Raw genomic sequence first — 15502 nt, forward strand, 5'->3', positions numbered from 1 at the left:
CAGGGCGGACTTTGAAGGGAGACTCATCACTTGGAAAGACGTTAGATAGACCTCATTACTCTAATATCTGAGTTTAAAAGGTGCTCCTCCTAACTAACCACCACCACCAGTCTGTCAACTCTGTTTCATTCCCAGAAGAAGGATGCTGTGGCATTTAAATCTACCCTGGGAAAAAAAGGTCTGGATAATAGGAGAACTAGAGATGGAGTATCAGGTAGCTGAATATGTACTTTGTTTACAAAGGAGAATTCATTTTAAACCATGTCCTGTAGAGATGCCTCCTTGTGCAGTTGTGGGTTGTCAGCTTGGCTTGGCTTGGCCTGGTCTCCAGGGGGTTTTGTCAGACATGTCTACTCTTGGAAACGCAATCTCAAGCAGGAATGTGAAGTCTAGAGGAATCAGGAGCTCTTCTTGGTTTCCTGTCTGAGGATTCAGTTTCCCTGAATAATTATTTCTAAAGTGTCTGTCTTCTAACTATATGGGCCACATGAGCACTGCATCCAAAATACTACTTTTTGTTCTTATTGTTAATCCTCATCCGAGGATATTTTTCCATTGATTTTTAGAGAGGGAGGGATGCTGGGAGGGAGAAACACTGATGTGAGAGAGATTGGTTGCTTCCCGCATGACCTTGACCAGGGCTGGGAGATCAAACGTGCAACCCAGGTATGTGCTCTTGACCAGAAATCAAACCTGACACCCTTTGAACTATGGGCTGAAGCTCTAACTGCTGAGCCAAATCAGCCAGGGCCAAAATACGGCTGTTAATATTTTCATAATTTCCTTAGATTATGTTTAGGATAATAGAAATTTCATAAAAGTTAAAATTATTACCACTTTGCTGTATAAAGTATGTTGAGAGGTACTACTTTGAAGCCATACCTGAATACTCTCTGCTTCAGCTATTATTTTTGCTTAATTTCTGATAGAACAGGGACCATGTCTGTTTTTATACATGACTATATCCTTAGGGCCTCAGCCAGTGCCTAGTTCATAGCAGGTATACAATACAGATTTGTTGGATGCATATATGAAAAATCATTGTATTGTACAGTTTTTAGAAAAACTCAGATTACATTTTATTCAGGCCAATCTTTTTATAAATAGTTTGTACTTTTAGAAAATAAAAACTTAAAAGTTTTACTAAATATGCTTTAAATAAAGAGTTGAACTGTTCAGATTGTAAATATAGGGGTTATGAAAAACCTTGAGGAATGAATCATTACAACTCTTTTGGTGATATCCTGGTAGGGGCAGCTTTTCCTTAGATTAGTCCCCCCCTCCCCCCTTTCTTTAAGCTAAGGCCAGTCATATTGAGATACTTGTACATTTTTATCTTCTCATTTGATCTAAAATACAGGAGACAGTTTAACATTGATGTAAGGAACATGTGTTGTTAACCAAGTGTTTCAGAGTCTCACAAATCCAGAAGAGAATCAAACTCTTTTGAGGGGGAAGGATTCATTTTTCTGATCCTTTAAAAGGAAAAAGGAATGAGGAATAAAATAAATAACCTATTGATGCTTGAGTAAAGTTTCAAGAATGCTTTGTAGCTTTGCATGTTTTTGTGCTAGTAGTCCTAATAAGGTTTGTTTAAGCGGTGTTTTTTATTCCCTAAGGATCTAGATATTGGGAATATAGCAAAAGGCAAGAACAAAACTATCTTCCATGTGGATTTTACATTCTTATGTAGGAGACAGAGCAATAAGCAATAAATACATTCTGTACCATATTAGTCAATGCGAAATATGAGAATACATTGATTAGGACAAAGGGGATCAGAGTCTTCTGAATTGACTGGGGCAAGTTGCAGTTATTAAATAGGGAGGTCTGAGAGGGCCTTGTTGAGAAATGGACATTGGAGCACAGATTTGAAGGAGGTGATGGAGTGAGCCTACTGCTCTCTCGGGGAATAGCTTTACACATAGAGGGAGTAGTCTGTGCAAACCTGTAAGGCCAGGGCCCAGCGAGTCCTTGTGTGGCTGTGGCTATGAATGAACAATGGGGCGGTCGGTGGTGGTGGTGGGGGGAGTAGATTGGCTAGCAGTGTGGGTCAGAAAGGAAAGAGGGGCGGGGTAAGAAGGAGCTTCTGGATGTTGTGGGAGCTTGCAAAGCTTCTTGAGGCCCTGGGACGTTGACACCTGGGAAAGCATTAGAGCACTGGTTCTAAACATGGTCCAGGCACCCTTTCGGGAGTCTGTCAGGTCAGACTGTTTTCATCATAATGTCATTGACTTTTCACTCATTCTCCGTGACTGTACAGTACATTGTTCCAAAGGCTATGTGCTGCATGATACAGCAACAGATTGAATTTAGGAGATAGGAGAATCTACTCTCTCTCTTAAGGAAGACTGTTAAAAGATTTGCAAAAATATATAAAACAGTGCCTCTTCTCACTATTTTGTTTTGCTGGAAAATACCTGTTTTTCATGACATGTTTTGTTATCATGCAATGGGGTTTACTATTATTATAAAATGAATCAAAAGTAATTAAAGTTTTGATTCTGTACAGTAAGTATTAATAAATATAACTCTGACCAATATAGGCTCATTAGGCTCCTTATTATTTTTTTTATAAACTATTTTTATTTTTCTTGATTTTTAGAGAGAGAGAAACATCGATGAGAGCCCATCGATTGGCCTTCTCCCGCATGCCCCCCACTGGGGACCTAGCCCACAACCTGGGCAAGTGTCCTGACCGGGAATCAAACCTGTGACCTCTGGGGTATGGGTCGATGCTCAATCACTGAGCCACAGTGGCTGGGCAACCCATTATAATTTTTAAGTGTGGATTTCTGAGACCAAAAAGTTTGAGAGGGTTTTAAGCAGAGGAGTGACATACTGCTTGGGTTTTAACAGGCCGACTCTGGAGAACACAGAGTAGACTGACAAGGGGCAGTGGTAGAAGTCAGCAGACTAGTTAGATTCTCAGTGGTTTAAGTGAGCAATGATTGTTGCTGGAACTAAGGTGGTAGAGGTCGAGGTGGGGAGAAGTGGCATTCTGGATTTATTTTAAAATGTGAGTACACAGTGTTTGCTGTTGGAGTAGATATGTGTGAGAGAATAGACTTGTTATTTTCTGATATCAGTAGGAACAATTTTGGGGGCAGACAAGGAGTTTGGTTTTGAATGTGTCAAGGTGACATGTTTAGAAGGCAGATGGATATAGACATTTGGAGTTCAAGGAGAAAGTTGGTCTGCAGTGTCTTTGACCAAGGTTTTATATATATATGTGTATATATGTGTGTGTGTGTGTGTGTATATATATATATATATATATCCCCTCACCTGAGGACATTTTTCCATTTTTTGTTCAGATAGAGTGGAAGGGAGAGAGAGGAAGAGAGAGAGAGAGAGAGAGAGAGAGAGAGAGAGAGAGAGAGAGAAACATTGACGTGAAAGGGACACATCGAGTGGCTGCCACCCACATGACCAACCAGGGCCGGGGACAAACTGCAACCGAGGTACATGCCCTTAGTGGGAACCGAACCAGGGTCTCTCTGGACCGCAGTCCGATGCTCTAACCACTGAGTCAAACCGGCCAGGGCTGACCAAGGATTTTGTTGGATTGTTTTGATAATATTTTTGTGATAGCAATTAACTTTCATTGTAATAAATTAAACTTTTATAATCTCACCAAGAATGCTGTATTCTACATTTTAAAACTCATTAAAATTGATTTTCAGTTATATATGAGAACGTACACTTTAAGAAGCAGAAAAATGTAGAAAGTGTAGTTCTGTCAATAGTATAACTTAGGTGGTCTGAAACTAGTGCTTTGTATAGTAAACCAACATAAACATAGGCTTATTTAAAGGGGATCGTATTATATATTGTTTTACTATTATAGTATTTTTTTATTGATTTTTAGAGAGGGAGAAAGAGATAGAAACATTTATGTGAGAAATATCAATTAGCTGCTTCCTGCACACCCCCTACCTACTGAGCCCAAAACCTGGGCATGTGTCCTGACTGGGAATCAAACCGACAACCTCTTGGTGCAGGGGTTGATGCTCACCCACTGAACCACACTGGCTGGGCTTGTTTTACCATCAGTCACATTGATATTTGAGGGTACTATATAGTGTTGCTCTTGTTAAAAAATGGAAATTTTTTTTCATTTCTAATTTAATGCTTGTTATAACGGACCTTTTGGAATATTGTGTATAGTAGATTGTCTATTGCCATTCATTAGTTTTTGCTTATGAAATTAAGTTGATTCTTAAGTGGTGTGTGATTACAGATCTTAGGTTTTTCCTCCATTGAGCTTAGGTGGAATTTGGAATACAATTGAAAAGGATAATTAAAAATCAAAGAAATTATTACCTAGGAAAAGCAAACTACCCCTCACCCTACACAGACATAATCCCTTCAAAATTTTGGGGAGTTATGTTTCATTTTTATTCTGATTTACCACATTTCTTTAAAACCTTTTGGGATTTGGGGCTTGAAGTGGATAAAATGCATAGGGATAGATCCCTCACCTCCTCAAATATATATGTGTGGAGTGTGGTTATATTAAGATTTAGTGCTTCCCAAGGATAATTTTACATTAACCTTTAGGTAGTTTATGAATTTAGAATGTGTGATACCTACAGGAGTATGTAGTTCTCAATTGGTCATGGAGTATACGTACTCCTTTCCTATGGGGCATTGCCACAGATGGGCCACTGTGAAGAAGGTGAAGGTGCATAGATTTCTAATTGATAGAATCTTAGAACAGGAAGAAACTGTAAATGTGATCTGGTCTAACTTCATTTACAGAAGAGGAAACGGAGACCCACAGGGTTAAGTTCAAAGCCATGCAGCTATATCTTGCAGGGAATTGGGAGTAAAATCTAGGTTGTGTAAACTCTGGTTCTTTTCCCCTACTTTATGTATTTGCTTTCTACATAAAGATCATTGATGGATTGTAGTTTTTCTTTATGTTCTTAGGATGTGTTTAAAGCACATGTGTTTTTTAAGTGATACATGTTAGAGAAAATTAGAGATTATTTTGAATGCTTTTAAGATCCTCAATTTTGGTAAGTAGGCATTTTCTTTTTCTTTTTCAAAAACTAGAAAAGACATTCACGTGTCTTTCATTATCTCCCACTATCTCAGCCCCATTTAAATAACTGGTTAGGGGCTAAGGTTGAAAACTTTTATTTTAATTTTTTATTTTGAAATAAATTTAGAGCTTGAAAAAAATAGTTACAGAGGTTCATGTTAACTCATGTAATAACAATGCTACAATTATAGGAACCAGGAAATTAACACTGATACAATATTATTAAGTAACATGATGTCTCTAGTTCCTTCCGGTCTGTGACAGTGTCACATTCTTTCTTGACACTTTTCTTGACACATTTGGGGATTACTGGTTTGTTATTTTGTAGAATGTTCTTCAATTTGGGTTTATCTGATGTTTTCTTATGCTTAGAATGATGTTCTGCATTTTTGGCCAGAAAATGGCAGAAGTACTGTTTGGCCTTTCTCAGTGCATTGTACTATGGTATATGTCTCGTTGGCAATATTAACTTTGGTCACCTGGTTAAAGTATCTGCCAGGTTTCTCCACTATACAGTCTCTTTTTTCCTTTGTAATTAATAAATGTCTTGTGGGGAGATACTCTGAATCTGTACAGATACCCTATATCTTATACCTTTTGTTCACTAATTATAGCATCCATTGAAAGGTTCTTGCTTACAGTAATTATTACTATGGTTTTCTGTTGGTGATTTTCTATATCTATCTTTCCTTTAAATTTTTTTTTTCTTTATTGATTCTAGAGAGAGAGAAAGGGAGAGGGAGAGAGAGATAGAAACACCAATGAGAGAGAACATTGATTGGCCGCCTCCTGCATGCCCCCACTGGGGATTTGGCCCACAACTTGGGCATGAGCCCTGACTGGGAATCGAACCGGCAGCCTCTTGGTGCATGGATCAATGCCCAACCATTGAGCCACACTGGCCGGGTGGTCTATCTTTCCTTTTATATTTATTAATTGAAATTTTATAAGGATTATCTGTCTTGTCTCTCCCCAGTGTTTTATTTCATTTAAGTCATTGTAGTCTTAATGGATTATAATCCATTGCTATTATTATGTTATAAGTGAAAACTTCTAAGAAAAGTATTTTGAAATGTTATACATAGAGATTTTTAAAAATTCAAAGTCCTTTGAGTATATAGTGGAAAAAAATCTTTCTTCTACCCTCTATCCTGGGTACTCATTTCCATTGTGATGAGTTTATTTTTATTCTTCCAGAAATATTAAAAGGGTTGGGAAGAGTCACTGATAAAAATTGGTAGATTCTCAAATGTTACTTTTTTACCTGGATTCTGATGTTACCTACTGATTTACTGTTGAAGCTTCAGATATGTTTGACAAATGTTTCTTAACCTTCAGATTTTAATTTTAATTTTCATAGAGTACATATTATATAAAAATAAGGACTGGTTTCCCGTGAGTATTCTAAACTAAATTACTAGAAGGCAAAAATTTTATTAAATAACACATGATGTTTAATTTATCTAACAGTTCAAAAATAACCTCCAAACAAAATTCAATTTAAGTGAGAAAGGAAACCTATTCCAATTAAATAATAGGTTTTTATTCACTTAAAGAAAATTCTTTCCCCCACTCTGTTCTGCTCTTTCCGACAGACTGTTTTGCCTGCTGTGCCCCAGCAGTGATCAGGGAGCTTGGAGTGAAAGAAGGCAGCTGCAGAAACGGGGGGTTTTGAGTCATCAGCAAATTGGTGAACATATTGGATTGCACTAAATTTGTTCCATTTTCTTCTTTTACATTCTCTAATTACTCTCTCTTAAAGTGAATTTTAAGATTCTTATTTTAAGAAGTCCTTTATGAAAGGTGGCTGGGCGTACTGTGACCTTAGACCAATTTTTAAAATCCCATAGCATTATTTATTATTATTATTATTATTTTGTAAAATTGGTATTCAGATTCTGATGTGGATCAGGTGATAATTCATATATATTAGTTTAGCTTGGTAGAGGTGCTTATATATTAAAAAATAATTAGGTAGGTCGTTGTGGCTTTTTGTTTTGTTTGTTTGTTTCTTAGAGTTGGGAGTTAGTGCCTTAATCCTTATTATAATTCTGTATAGGGAATTCAATAATACATGTAGCATTTTGATTTAAAGTACTTTCTACTTTCCAAATGAGAATATCTTTATTTTCCAAGTGATAACCATAAAAATATTCATATAATAACGTGAAAGCTAATTAGTCCCTGTAAATCCATCTCCAATAGATGACTGTTAATAGCTGTTATAGCTTTACAGTTTGACCTGTAAATTATATTAGTTTAAGTTGTATGACATGGTGGTTAGACATATAACTTACACAGTGATCACCCTGGTAAATCTAGTACCAATCTGACATCATACATAGTTATTACAATGTTATTGACTGTATTCCCTGTGCTGTATTTTACATTCCCGTTACTATTTGGCAATTTGTACTTCCATTAATTTCCTCATCCCCCTTCATTAATTCCCTCATTCCCCTTCCCCCAATTTCTGACAACCATCTATTTGTGCTCTGTATGAGTTTTTCTGTTTTGTTTGTTTGTTTGTTTTGTGTGTGTGTGTGTGTGTGTGTGTTTTAACATTCCACATGTAAGGGAAATTATATGGTATTTGTTTTTCTCTGTCTGACTTCACTCAACATAATACACTCTAGATCATTCATCTTGTTACAAATGGCAAGATTTTATTTTTTTATGGCTGAGCCATATACCATTGTATATATGGACCACTTATTTATCCATTCATCTATTTTTTTTTTAATCCTCATCTGAGGACATTTTTCCATTTTTTTTGTTCAGATAGAGTGGGAGGGAGAGAGAGAGAGAGAAACATCAACGTGATAGGGACACATCTAGTAGCTGCCACCCACACGACCCAGCCAGGGCTGGGGACAAACTACAACCGAGGTACATGCCCCTAGCGGGAACTGAACCCAGGTCTCTTGGGACCGCAGGCTGTCTCTCTAACCGCTGAGCCAAACCAGCCAGGGCTATCCATTCATCTATTGATGGACACTTAGGTTGCTTCCATATCTTGGCTATTGTAAATATTGCTGCAATGAACACAGGAGCGCCTGTCTTTTCCCATTAGTGTTTTGGATTTCTTCAGCTATATACCCAGACGTGGAATTGCTGGGTCATAGAGTAGTTCTATTTTTACTTTTTTGAGGTACAATATATATACTTTTTACTTCTATGTGTCTATCTAAAAATACACATACTTAGTATAAATTGGATCGTATATTAGCCATTCATTTCTGTAACCTTTGAAAGAGCCTTTTCAGGAAGATGCATCTACTATTAAATATCTTACAAGATACAAAATAGCTGCTGAGAACAATCATGGAGATAGGATGAACATTTTTTCCCCTCAATTTATTTACTTACTTTTTAAAAAATTTATCTTTATTGTTGAAAATATTACAGATGTCTGTTGGTTATGCATATATACATATAAGATACATATTGCATTCTTTGGTTTAGTCCCCCACACCCCACTCTGAGGTTTCTCAGTCATTTCCCTACTTCCATATCTCTGGATTTGTTTTGTTCCTCAGTTTTTGTTCATTATATTCCACATATAAATGAGATTGTGTGGCACTTGTCTTTCTCTGATTGGCTTATTTCACTTAGCATAATACTCTCCAGGTCCCTCATGTTGTCTCAAAGGGTAAGAGATCTTTGTTTCTTATAGCTGCATAATATTCCACTGTGTACATGTACGACGGCTTTTTTATCTATTCATCTACTAATGGACACTTGGGATGTTTCCAGATCTTAGTTAGCTATTGTAAATAGTGCTGCTTTGAACATAAGGGTGCGTATATTCTTTCTGATTGGTGTTTCAGGCTTCTTAGGATATAGTCCTAGAAGTGGGATCATTGGGTCAAATGGTAGTTCCATTTTTTAATTTTTGAGGAAACACCATACTGTTTTCCATAGTGGCTGCACCCGTCTGCATTCCCACCAGCCACGTGTACTAGAGTCCCTTTTTCTCCACACCCTCGCCAGCACCTATTTGATGATTTGTTGATGGCTGCCATTCTGGCAACCAATACCTCATGGTTGTTTTAATTTGCCATCTCTCTGATGATTAGTGACATTGAGCATTTTTTCTTTTGTCTCTTGGCCACTTGTATGTCCTCTTAGGATGGACATTTTTATAAAACTTGCTTATTTTTATATCTTTTAATGTGAAATGTATCAACAGTTTTGCACAATTGTTAATTTTGGCAATTTAAAGGAGGGCTATGATGTTGAATTTAATTTTATAGTTTTTCTTTTTGTGCTTATAGTTCTGAAGTACAAATACAGTTTAACCTAAAAAATAAGGTCCCATTTAGAGAATTATTGATAGCTTGCCTTTTTTATTCTTGCCACGTTCAAAGCAGTTACCTCAGAGTTAAATCAGATTTAATTTATTCTGTTGTTTGAGTAAGCAAAACATATTCCACTAAATAGTACATATTCTCTAATAACCTGGTTTTTAATGCATTTGCTTTCTCTTCCTTGTGAATGTGGCTTTTTAAAATGAGCACAGTGAAGTTATATTATTCCATTGGTTTTGCTTTGCTCAAAATATCTTTAAAGCTTTTCCGGTATTTAGTGAACCCTGAATTAGAGGTTTCTTTTAACAGAAGAGAGCTGTGTTGAGTAAGGGTACATGATAACCACTTCTAATGGCAGTTGTTCTGCAGTTATAAATACACCCTAATATTACTGTGTTAATATTTAATGAATATCATGAAAATAGAGACTACTACTTTGTTATGTAAGACCTAAAATAACTCAAATCTCACTTTGCTGTTCGTGGTAGTGTGTCAGGTTAGTGTCCAGCGAGAGATGAACTGCAATAGTGAGGAAATAATAGAGCTCATTTAAACTTCAGTGGAAAAGGTGAAAGCTGTCATTTTAACTTTGCTTATAAGATTTATGCTATGTACATCAAAGCAGAGATATTTTTATAAATAGCTGGCTCTTGATTTACTGCATAAATTAATGGAAAATGTGAAATTTTAAAAAACGAGGCAATACTGGTCAAATGATACTAAAAATTTTTCATTTTAGCTCCAGCTCTATTACAATAAGGTAACTTTTCTTGATGGATTTACGAGTAAGGCACAAAGAAAGCAGATAGATGCCCAAATATAACGCCTGTAACATCAGAATAGCCGGTTGAGCAATTAGAATTAGCTACTGTAACACTTGAGTACAGAGCATGTTTTGTATGAAATTTTTTTTAGTCTTTTAAACAGTCATCTTTTAGTTTGGATTGTTACAAATCCTGAAAATAGTATTTTCATGCATTTTATATGTATGTTATTGATAGTTTTTGTTTATTACTGAGCTAGTAAATATTTCTAATATTTCCCAATTTTTATTTTCTTGGTTTAAATTTGTTGAAAATATTCTAAGCCAGAAAGTGAAATAGGGTTGGGCTATACTTTATTCTTTTACCTAGCTTTCCAACATTGCAGTATTGAATCTATGCATAGTTATTATCTATCTTGGCAAATGACTACTTAATTGTTAATGTAGATTTCTCACCTTATATTTTTTTATTCTATATTATCCATGTTATCTTGAATTCTGATATTCTGCATTTCCATAGAGTGGTTAGTCTGTTAGTTAATCCAATAGTTCACATTTTGAAAGAAAGTGCAAAATTTTAAGGTGGCAAAGTGGAGGGATGCCCATCCAGTCATTCGGGTATAATAAAAGAGTGATTGTGATGGAAAAGCCAAAGGCAGAAATAAGCTGAGGCTTATGAAATGTAAGAATGATTTTGAAACAAAGCTTTTACTTAAATTTGTAGTCAGGTGGATCAAGGGGAAGAGAAAAGGCTCAGCAGATGATGTGTGTTAACGAGCCACATAAAACAGAACTGTGCAGTGACTGTTTTCCTCTTAGGAGCAGAGTTTACTGACTGATAATTGAGCTGTAATATGGAAAAGGACAAAATTAAGATAAAGCAGAGAAATATCAGTAGACAGCAGCATAAACAAAACTCTTTTAGTCCTAAACAAAGGTAGTTTTCAGGACATTAGATTTGAAAAAATGTGTTAACTGAGTATCAGTTCAACAAAACACGGAAAAATGAGAGAGGAGCCTGAACGGCGGTAAGATGACTGACTATTTATTCCCCCAGACTGAAAAATTTATATTCTGAATTTGATGGCACAGTCTGTGGGTTCTAAAACAGGTTGTTTCCTTTTTAAACTGATTGATCTAGAGGTAGGTTCTGGGCCTAGTTTAGCTTGATATTTCATGTTCTGTATTTTAGTGTCCAGGTTAGAGAAGAAGTGTGTGCTCCATGAAACTGCAGTGAGGTGGGTCCTAGAGTAATAGAATACTCATCCCTAAAGAATGTCAACTGATGGGTTAATGTAAGTCTGAAGGGATATGTCTAGTAGAAAACAACCACGAAAAAAAATTTAATTGTCTCAGTAGACATGAGGCTGTGGCGGTATTAATGGTGGAGGCTTGACTTGGCACTGCCAACACGCCAGCAGTGCACTGTGCTCACCAAAGAAGTAAAGGTATTCTTAGACACACTGTGGGAGATCGGGTGTTTGGGATTGGAGGTAGCAGCCTCAGTCTGCATACATTACAGGTTGTCAGGAAGGTGTAGGATTTTCCAAATTAAAAGGGCCATAGACAAATGGGATGTGTCTAAGATGAATGGGATGGCATACACCATGCTGTTATGCAGGTTAGAGAAGAGGACACTTAGATATTATAGAATTCTTCAAGTGTTGACAGGGTGTCATATGAAAGAAGCATTTGACCTATTTTATGAACTTTGGAGTGTTGAGGCGGGGGGTGAGAAATTTTAGGAAAGATTTTGGTTCAGTAAAATAAATTCGTAGCATTTAAGAATTTCAGAGTTGTTTGAAACAAATTTTCTTGATCTTGGGCATATTTTTGGGTTAGTGTGGGAATTTTTATTTTTAAACTTTGGAAAATTCTGATTTATTACTGCTGGTAAAGTTTTGTTTTTTTTGTAATTAAATTTATTGGGGTGACAGTGGTTAATGGGATCCTACAGGTTTTGGGTGTAGAGTTCTATGAGGCAAGATCTGTATATTGCACTGTGTGCCCACCACATAAAGAAAGTAAAATCTATGTCACCATATATTAGGGCCCCCTCACCCCTTCCACCCACTTCCCTCCGGCAGCCACCACACTGCTGTTTGTGTCCACCAGTTTCAGTGTTATATCCCACATATGAGTGAAATCATATGGTTCTTAGCCTTTTTTGGCTTATTTCACTTAGCATAATATTGTCAAGGTACATCCCTGTTGTCACAAATGACAGTTTTTATACTAGGTGAGTAAACAACTGTTTCTGAACTTTCAATTCTCTGAACCACTGCTGTAGTTTGATGAAGGCAGTGAGTGTAGAGATGAGAGGACATTTGAGCATTATGATGTTATGTTTGATATAACAAAAGAATATATGAAACATGCTACTTTTGAAGCATGGAACTACCCATTCCCATGGCCTGCTTTCTTGCTGTGATTATATCAACTTGTTTATCAACATTAACCAAAGCTCTGATCACCAGGATTTCTAGAATGAAAAATTTGGGGGACAGAACTTTTTAAAACATGAGGGAAAAATAAATGTAGTCCTTGCTTATTGAGGTTTGGAAACCAGTGGATTCCATTGAGTCACTCAGTCAGCAACCTGTAATTATATGAGGTACAGGCACATGAAGGTTCAGTAAGAAACTTGTCTAAAATCACACAAGTATTTACTGTTAGAACTGGAATCAAACTTGTTCTAACTTGGGTGTTGTAAAAATAACATGCCAGGAAGTGTTAATGATTTCCTTGCTAGAAAGTTGCTGTTAATAAAGGGTCGTACTCATTCTGAGCTGGTTAGATCCACAATGAATTAGATTGTATCATTCCTTGAGAACTAGAACTGTCTTAAGTCTTTTTTTGTTTCTACATTCACTGTTTTGTATATGATTTGTGATCTGTTATTGAGTAATATATCTTAGAGACTGAAAGAAACAGGTTAGAAAGACTTTATCTTAAGAAAAAGTAGAATTTATAATTATATTGTTTGTGCTTTTGCTTTACATAATTCCTCATCACTAGAAAAATGTCATCATTTTTTTTCCCTCTTGACTTCTTTCTTGACTAATACCTGCAGTAGTGGAAAACTGCTTTTGTGCTACCACCGTCTACACCCTTACTGTTCAGATACTTTAGGGTGTCTGTTTGTTTCTATGCCTTTCACAGTAGATAAGTTCTCTGAGAGCTGGAACCGTGCCTCGTTTAACTTGGATGCGCTAGAGCCTAGCGCATTCCACCCTTCCTTCACCCACCCATCTACCCAGTCCCCTGAGTATTGAGAGCGTACTGTGTTCCAGGCAGGATTCCAGAAGCTGGGAAGACAGGGTAACAGATTTTCATGGAACTTCCAGTTATTAATCAAAGAATCACACAGATGTTTATAGAAATATAACTTGTTATAAATATGTCTCCCATTATATTATCTAATTGGACATATGAAGATTATTGGGTTTTGTAAGTTTAGATGTTTTTTAATCTAAGGATCTGAATTTTCTCATTTATAATTGATTCTCTTGGTTTTTCTAAGTTTGATAAAATTGTTTACCTGGAAAACCATCCCCCCGCCCCCAAACTATTATTTTACTATGGTTACGTACAGATTTTTAAATATTAAAGTAATTTTGCATTTATAGTATAGATTCCACTTTGCATTAATCTTTTTAATTTTTTAAATATGTTTTTATTGAATTTTGAGAGAGAGGGGAAGGGAGAGAGACAGAGAAACATCGATGTGAAAGGGACACATTGAATGGTTGCCACCCGCACTACACAAACAGGGCCGGGGACAAACTGCAACTGAAGCACGTGCCCTCAGTGGGAACCGAACCCGGGTCTCTCTGGACCGCAGGTGGACACTCTAACTGCTGAGCCAAACCGGCCAGGGCTGTTGTTAGGTTTCTATATTGGTGTTTATTAACTTCACAACAAGATTTGGGAAGTTTGAAGAGGATTTAATTGTAATAAATTAATACTGAAAATACTTGGGACTAAAGAACATAGAATACGCGCAATTTTAATTAGATTAAAATTTCTAATTCTCTGGTTAATTACCTGATGTAATTACTTAAGCAATCACTTATGTTTCAATTATTACTTGATTGTTGAAAACTTGATTTGAGAATTACTATCATATATATGCTAATTTAAGAAAAACACTAATTCGATACTGGACGTCTTTAGGAGAGATTGTATTATGAAACTGGAAATACAAAAAATAAAGAATTGCAGTCTTGGCCTTATAATGTAATTCAATCCAAGATACCTTATTTTGATTTTTTAAAAATTTTATTTGCTTTTAGAAATAAACATTTGGTTAGCTCTGACAGGGCAAATTTTTTTTTAAGACAGAAAATTTGTTATAAAATAAATATTACCGTCATTGAAGCAGAAAATGTATGAGAGTATAATATTTTCACTGATTAAGACTATAACTAAGAACACCTTTGATAATTAATGCCTTTTTGCAGTGTTGGATTTTATTTCATTGAAAGTGATTTAAGTAACTAAAGAAAATTACAGTGTGCATTCATATTTGATAGTTTCTTAATAACAATAGATTGATAGTCCTTGTTTGGAAAGCATATAAAATACATTTGAAAAATAAAATTAATTTTTATTTATTAAAAACAATTTTTTTTCTTTAATGATGTTAAGAGAGAGAGGAAGGGAGATAGGAAACAACAATGAGAAAGAACATCCATTGGCCGCCTCCTGCATGCCCCCCACTGAGGATTTGGTCCACAACCTTGGCATGTGCCCTGATCAGGAATGGAACTGGTGACCTCTTGATACATGGGTCGACACTCAACCATTGATTCACACCGGCTGGGCTAAAATTCACTTTTAAATCCTAATGGACATAAACCTTTTCCTCAAGGAGAATGTCATCTGTAGCATGGGGAGATGGGTTACAGAGGCATCCAGCAAGTTTAATAATGACAACTCTCACTCACTACCATGTTCCAGTGGTGAGGAGCCCGTCCTCTAGCACACTGTGTCAACTTAAAGAATTCTTGAAAGAATTCAGGACTTGATTCATTAAAATAGATTTCTCATACTTTCTTATAAATTATTCTTACAACTTATAGAAATATATGTATAGCTGGGATGTAATAATAGTTTTTGGGTCATTGGCTAGGTACCAGCATTGTTTTTTATTTGCATTCATTAACCTAATGTAGTTTAATGTTCATTACCATCTTTTCCCTAAAACATCTATGATCATTAGTGGCTTAGTGGTCAAATCCAAGTTACCTTGCTTTTTACCTTACCATACCTTTGTGGTATTTGACACTATTGATTACTGTGTCCCTGAATCTGTCATTTCTTAGCTTCTTTGACGCCTCTTCCCCACTTCTCCTATCTACTTCCATTTCTTCTTGC

General features: G+C 36.1%; 1 protein-coding gene across 5 annotated transcripts in view; it reads left to right on the plus strand.

Annotated features, from left to right (window-relative positions):
- The window catches only part of QKI (QKI, KH domain containing RNA binding), a 138778-nt gene that overhangs the window by 25985 nt on the left and 97291 nt on the right, over positions 1-15502 (plus strand). The gene's annotated exons all lie outside the window — the stretch shown is intronic.

This window comes from Molossus molossus, unplaced genomic scaffold, assembly GCF_014108415.1.
Source record: "Molossus molossus isolate mMolMol1 unplaced genomic scaffold, mMolMol1.p scaffold_m16_p_8, whole genome shotgun sequence".
Lineage (NCBI taxonomy): Eukaryota > Metazoa > Chordata > Mammalia > Chiroptera > Molossidae > Molossus > Molossus molossus.